General features: G+C 39.4%; 1 long non-coding RNA gene across 1 annotated transcript; it reads right to left on the bottom strand.

Annotated features, from left to right (window-relative positions):
- Positions 1-232: 232 nt before the first annotated feature.
- LOC123082533 (uncharacterized) lies at positions 233-737 on the bottom strand. The gene is made up of 2 exons (XR_006439046.1): positions 569-737; positions 233-468 (listed from the first exon to the last, which is right to left on the bottom strand). It is a non-coding gene; the product is annotated as an uncharacterized lncRNA (long non-coding RNA).
- Positions 738-7388: the final 6651 nt, after the last annotated feature.

Below are 7388 nucleotides of genomic sequence, written 5' to 3'. Positions count from 1 at the left end.
GTTTCACCTGCTATATACCTAAATTACATATCTTTACAATATGAACATGATATAATTATACTCTTGCAAATAATGAATTGGTATTCATCTTGTATTTTTCTATCTAATTGCGGAACTCAAATCAAATTGGTGTTCATATATGCCACATATATTGTTATACAAAACCGTTGTCAATTATAGCGAAGGTATTTAATTTTAGACCAATCTCAGTGTGTCAAACACACCACTTTGGTTGAAAGAAAACACGCATCTTTATTCAGATTGGCTTCTATGTGTTACATGCATAGAATTATTTAGCATTGCATAGTTGGAGCAAAGGTACCATTAACTTATGTTTCTATCCTATGCAGCAACATAGTGGAGGATGGGTCTCCTTACAAAAGGGACTGGCAAAAGGCATGCCTGTACCCGCACATATAGTTTTGCATCCAGCATCATCACATGGATCTAGAGGCTTGCACTTCACCTCTACAAAATACAACATGTAAACAAGAAGAATTTTCTTATATGTTTAATGAATTTAATTTTTTTGGAAAACATGTAACAAACAGGGAGATATCTTACACACCATTGCTTGCATGGCACGATGGCAAGGTAGAACACATTATAGCAAGAACCAGGAAAGGTACAACCAGCGAGTACACCATTGTCGGCCGTGTTGTACTACTCTTGGCAAGTGCCATGGGAACAAAGAGACTACTTATATTCTATTGCCCCTTCCTTCTTTTGTAAATGTGTGCTTGGTACCAATAAACTCCTTATTTGCTACTATTTATAGGGAGGCACAATAATATATTACATTATGAGTTCGCATTCATGCATGTGCTTCTCCTATGACTATTGTTGCCATATCTTGATGATTTTACATAAATGCCATACACTCTCTTATATTAATGATATTGTTACATATTTATTTATGTGATAATGCAAGTCTTTATAGAGTCACAATTAAAAAATTAGGCAATGACCTAGCATTTATATCTATCATGCATAGTATTAATGTCACAACATTATAAAAAAATAGTATAGATCTTGTTTGGCTAAATAAATGTCACATGTGTAATTTTGTACTCTCTAAAACACTGTTATCGCATACCAGTTATGGGCAATTGATCATTGTTAAGATAGATCAACCTTGTGTAGGATGTACATATTCCAGACTGGAAAGCTTTACTTGCACAGATGTTTCAGCACTTCACCATACACGTTTGCATGATTCACTTGGTAAGTTTATAATTGTTGTAGAACGCATGAGCCCGTAAATTAATATAGATCATAACATATTGATTCAACTATTACAAGGTCTAATTGTACAGAATAATTCACATTCGTTGAATAATGGTGTATGAACATTATATTTTTTTCTCTCTTGCTTCATGCTTCTGCAATAGGCCAATGTTCTTATCACACAATTTATTTTACCATATATCTAGTAATTTAGAAGTTAATGTGCCTCCCCACTTGCTTATCAAATAGTGCATGTTGGCCATCAACCTCATATTACTTGCGCGGAGTGTCAATTATAAAATTTGTTAAATTAAGCAATAGAAGAAGAAGAAAAAAAGAAAAGAAAAGAAAAGAAAAAGAAAAAGGAAAGAACCAGCAACCAAGGTTATTCATTAAGCAAAAGGAGAGCACCAGCACCCAAGTTCATCATGGACGATATGCAGAGCATGAAGGGCTTCCTCCTACTCCTTACCGATCTAGAAAGCTTTACTTGCACAGATGCTTCATGCGTGCGTGGATGAAGCAGGTCCAGGACCTCGCCAACGGCACGCATGGACGGGGGTCGCTATGTGGGCGCTGCGGCTGGCCTCCGTGTACTCGCTTGGGTCGAGTCATGAAACAGCCGAAGCGCAAAAACAGAAAATGAAGACTGACCTCCATGGTGCAGGCTCCTTACGAAAGTACGAGATGTATCGATGTATCGATCTTTTTATATATTTTTTGAGAATTAATGTGGATCAATCGATTGATCAACAACTCGGGTAGGAGGAGGAGGGGAGTGTGGATCCATTCCTCGCGTAACAAGGGGGGTAACGGTCGATCGTGCACCATGGGGAGTGCGTCGTGCTATATGGACTGGCCCATTCCTACTTATCCCATCCACTAGTTTTTCTAAAAATATTTTTACTTTCTTATTTTTTTCAATAATTTTAGAAATTTGAATCATTTAATTTCAAATGTGGGAACAATTTATCAAATTTTTAATATTTGTTAAAATTCAGAGTAATTTTTGAAATTCTAGAAAAAAATTCAAATTCATGAGACATTATAATTTTGGAACTTTTTTGAAATCCGCTAACAATTTTCTAATTCATTATCGTTTTAAAATTTCAGGAACATTTTCCAATTTCGTGAACACTATTGAACGTTAGATTTTTTAAAAAAATTTGAGAACATTTTTCAAGTACGTTATCTTTTTTTTCAAATCTAGGAGTGAATTTTTTTTTGAAATTCAAAGGATTTTCCACAATCTAGGAATACTTTTATTTAAAAAAAATTAAACCTGAGAACAAATTAAAAATCGTGTACATTTGTTGAAACACGGGAACAATTTAAAATTCTTGAACTCTTTTTGAAATGTGATAATATATTAAAATTTTTGAACATATTTTGGAATCCAAAACATTTTTCTAATTTTCATGAACATTTTTCAAATCCTAATATCCCAGAGCCTGACGGTTTTCAGGGATTTTAAATACATGTGTGGATATGGCCGCATTTTTGTTTCCCATATAGCGATACCGAGTGGTCCGTCGTCTACATCGCTAGCATAACTCGGACAGGCCCAACAGCATGAGACATGTGTCACAAGCTTTATGTTCGTTCTTCAAGAGTTTTTCCTCTTTTCTCACTTTTATTTATATCCTAAAATGTTTTGAATGCGTATATGAAATAATTAGTTTACTTAAAGGGAGCATCTGGAACTCACCTTCATGAGATATAGTTATGTCTCATTCATGTGATGTCATCACATATGTTGTCTGGACTAGATTCTTTTCCCATGAAATCTCAATTTTTTGGAAAAAGGAACATAGATTTAAAAATTCAATAATTTGAAAAAAATATGTTATAAAAATGTTCCTGATTTGTTTTGTGTGCAAATCTTAAGAAAAGCTCATGAATTTCAAAAAAGTTTTTGAAAATGACATAGCTTCATTGATTTAAAATGAAAAATTAGAACTTCAAATGGAAAAGTAGAAGGCAAAAAGGAAAATGAAAACAACTGAAAGAACATGCGGTGCCCCCATGTTTGGTTTTGGTAATTGATGACAATCTCTATGGACTAATGGTTGCCTTGAGTTATATTTGAAGGTTTTGTCCATAGGCTTTTCTTGGAGTACATGTGTTGGTTTCAAAGAGAGTTTGTGTCGACCAAGGTGCTATTCAAGGAATTATCCAAAGATTGGTCATTTGAGACTTGAGCTTATTGCAAGCATGTCTTAAAGAAGAAGATTGTTTGATCATTCATGTTTACCTTCAAGACATCATCCAAATGAAGAGAGTTGGAAAGAATCAAGGTTGATCAAGACTAAGTCAAGAGTGAATCAAGTTGATCAACACACAAAGCATACAAGATGTACAGAGGGATCAAGTGATCCCATGGTATGGTAAGCATTGTCCATTACGCTTTGTGTACTAACCCATAGTCTTCGTGAGAGTTCTTTGTGGGGTTAGGTTGCGGTGTGCAAGTTCAAGTGGAGCATCATGAAGAGATCAAATGCTTAAAGCTTGTCGTCCATTGTGGTAACAATGGATTTATGAAGATGTGCGGAAGAGTGGCTCACCCATAGTGGAGTATGGGGACCAATCAACTAGTCTTCATCGAGCCAACACAATCAAGAAAGGTGGTCCAACTTGAGGGAGTCAAGATCGTCATCATCTAGCTCAAGTGGACCATGTGCAATGCAAAGGTTTGCCCTTGATAGGCTTTCTATTTTACTGGTCTCATGATGGTAGTTGGGAGACCGGGTTATAGGATCGATTGTCGTACTATCAAGGGGGGCTCTCGATGAGTAGCTTGATCGTATCATTCGTAGAGAGTTCAAACCATTGCATCCTTGCATCAGCTTTCTTGGTTCTTGTTTGGTTCTCTTTGTGAGTCTTAGAGCTTATGGTTATCTTGATGACAAGCTTGAGTTCATCGAAAAAGGAGTCCGCATGCATCTTCTATGATGTTTTCTGTGTTGGAGGTTTTACCGGTCTTATCCGAGGAAGGGTTCTCACCATTTTCTTATGGTCATTTTCTCATTTGCTTCTTATTGATATTTCTATCAAGATTGTGTTAGCCCATGTCGTTAGTTTTCCAACAAACTTGGTTCCGTTGAATTCGGAGTCCGTTTGCAGAAATTGTGGCTGTTTTGGTAAAGGCTGCAGCGGTACTACCGCGACTAGAGCGGATGTAATTTTTTACTACCGCTCCAGAGCGGTACTACCGCGGCTCCTGAGCGGTAGTACCGCTCCAGAGCAGTACTACCGCGGCTCCTAAGCGGTAGTACCGCTCCAGACCAAAATCTCGTGTTTTGCTCAGCGGAGGTAGGCAGGGAAGTATTTTTTTAGTACCGCTCGCAAGCAGTAGTACCACTACCATTTGTGGTAGTACCGTGAGGTCGAGCGGTAGTACCGTGAGGACGAGCGGTAGTACCGCTCCGGCGGTTCTACTGGCCTTTTTCCTCCTCGCTGTTGTTTTTCTAAGGGGTACTACCGTCCTAGCGGTAGTACGCTCCTTGGAGTGGTAGTACCGCTCTGTGCGGGCTGTGAGCATAACGGTTGGATTTCCCCCCACCTATAAAAGGGGGTCTTCTTCCCCAATGAACCTTATCCTTTGAGCTCGTGTTCTTCCCCCATTGTTGACCTTGTTCGAGCTTTCTAACTCTCAATCCCTCCATGGATTCTTGCTAGTTTTGGAGGGAAAAGAGAGAGGAGATCTAGATCCACATTTCCACCAATCACTTTCTCCTCTATGTGAGAGGAACCCCTTGGATTTAGATCTTGGAGTTCTTGGTGTTCTCCTTCTTGTTCTTCCTCTCATTTTCCTCCCTAGCATTAGTTGCTTCGGTGGGATTTGAGAGAGAAGGACTTGGGCACTCCGTGTGCCCTTGCCATTGCATTTGGTGCATCGGTTTGAGTTCTCCATGGTGATACGTGGAAGTTACAAGTTGAGAAGATTATTACTCTTGGGTGCTTGGTACCCTTGAGCTTGTTCCTCTTGGGTGCTTGGGCGCCTTAGACGGTTGGTGGTGTTCGAAGCTCAATCATTATGGTGTAAAGCTCCGGGCAAGCGTCGGGGTCTCCAATTAGGTTGTGGAGATCGCCTCGAGCAATTTGATGGGTTTCGGTGACCGCCCCCAAGGGTTGCCAAAGTGTACGGGTTCGGTGACCGCTCCCAAGGGTTGCCATTTGTACGGGTTCGGTGACCGCCCTCAAAGGTCCCTTAGTGGAATCACGGCATCTTGCATTGTGCGAGGGCGTGAGGAGATTACGGTGGCCCTAGTGGCTTCTTGGGGAGCATTGTGCCTCCACACCGCTCCAAACGGAGATTAGCATCCGCGAGGGTGTGAACTTCGGGATACATCATCGTCTCCGCGTGCCTCGGTTATCTCTTACCCCGAGCTCTTTAGTTATGCACTTTACTTTGTGATAGCCATATTGTTTCTTGTCATATATCTTGCTATCACCTAGTAGTTTATCTTGCTTAGCATAAGTTGTTGATGCACATAGGTGAGCCTAGTTGTTGTAGGTTTCGTGCTTGACAAATTAACCGCTAGGTTTATTCCGCATTTGTTCAAGCCTAAACCGTAATTATTTTAAAGCGCCTATTCACCCCCCTCTAGGCGACATCCACGATCTTTCAACAACCACAACAACAACAACAACAACAACAACAACAAAGCCATTAGCCAAACAAGTTGGGGTAGGCAAGAGACGAAACTCATAAGATCTCGCGACCCACTCATGGTTCTGATACATGGATAGTAAGCTTCCACACACCCTTGTCCATGGCTAGTTCTTTGGCGATACTCCAGTACTTTATATCTCTCTTTACAGACTCCTCCCATGTCAAGTTCGGTCTACCCCGACCTCTTTTGACATTATCAGTACGCTAGCCATCCGCTATGCACTGAAGCTTCTGGAGGCAGCTGAATATGACCAAACCATCTCAGACAATGTTGGACAAGCTTCTCTTTCAATCGGTGCTACCAACTCTATCTCGTATATCATGATTCCTAATTTGGTCCTTCCTCGTGTGGTCACACATCCATCATCGATGTGACGACATCCATCATCGTCTAGACAAACGCAGGTGACTAGGTCACGGGGATGCCGAAGCATGTCAATGAGAGTGAAGAACGAAACCGCTAACGAGGAGACCGGTATAGTGAGCATGAGAATGACTTGAAAAGGATACCGATACATCTCACCTCGGGTTTTGTAAAGTGTCGCGAAGCAAAGGGAATATCACATGATAACCAAATGTTCACTCGAATGTCATTCGTGTACTCGTAGGGATCAATATGGACATCCACGGTTCCGCTATCGGTCATTGAATGAAAGCGGTTTTTGTTCACGTCTATGTTTTACCGAACCTACAGGATCACAACTTTAAGGTAATCACGATCTGCTAAGTGTTAGTTGGACATGAGTAATGAGAAAATATCCCTACTCTTATAAAAAGCAGAGTTTGTGATGATGGTGTGCCTGCCATCCTGCAATATAAGTTGTCCGATCTATATCTAACGGATAGGAAGGAAACTATGACAATTTACCCGCACTCCTCTCTACATTTGCAGATAAGGGCTTCCCTTGTTCATCCTTTTTTCCTAGAAAATAAATTACTCATAAAAATGCATCTTGATGTTCCGTGCAACGCACGGGCATCTTGCTAGTGTGCTAAAAAGACGGACTATTCCAAGTTGACCACTGACTCCTTGATCTACTGACCATTGATAGGTGGACGGTTGACTATTGACCAATGTGCCAGTTAACCGTTGAATTGAAAAGGTTCGCAAAATTGAAAGAAGTTCATAAAATTTGCCAAAACATCATGAAATTTAAAAAGTTCACAAAATCTAAAAAACAAAAATTTGTGAATTTCATTTTTTTGAAATATTCCACCAATTTGTTAAAAAAATCAAAAAATTGAAAAAAAATCTCAAAAATTTGGAAATTTTTTGGAAAAAATACATATATTTAAAAATTCATATATGTTTTGTGTGCAAATATTAACAAAAACTCATGAATTTCAAAAACGTTTTTGAAAATGACATAGCTTCATTGATTTAAAATGAAAAAAGAGAACTTCAAATGGAAAAGTAGAAGGCAAAAAGGAAAATGAAAACAACAACAACAAAGCCATTAGTCCCAAACAAGTTGGGGTAGGCAAG

This window comes from Triticum aestivum, chromosome 4A (genome assembly GCF_018294505.1).
Source record: "Triticum aestivum cultivar Chinese Spring chromosome 4A, IWGSC CS RefSeq v2.1, whole genome shotgun sequence".
Taxonomy (NCBI): Eukaryota; Viridiplantae; Streptophyta; class Magnoliopsida; order Poales; family Poaceae; genus Triticum; species Triticum aestivum.
Note: the sequence above shows the minus strand (reverse complement) of the source record. Positions and strands in the feature narration are given on the sequence as shown.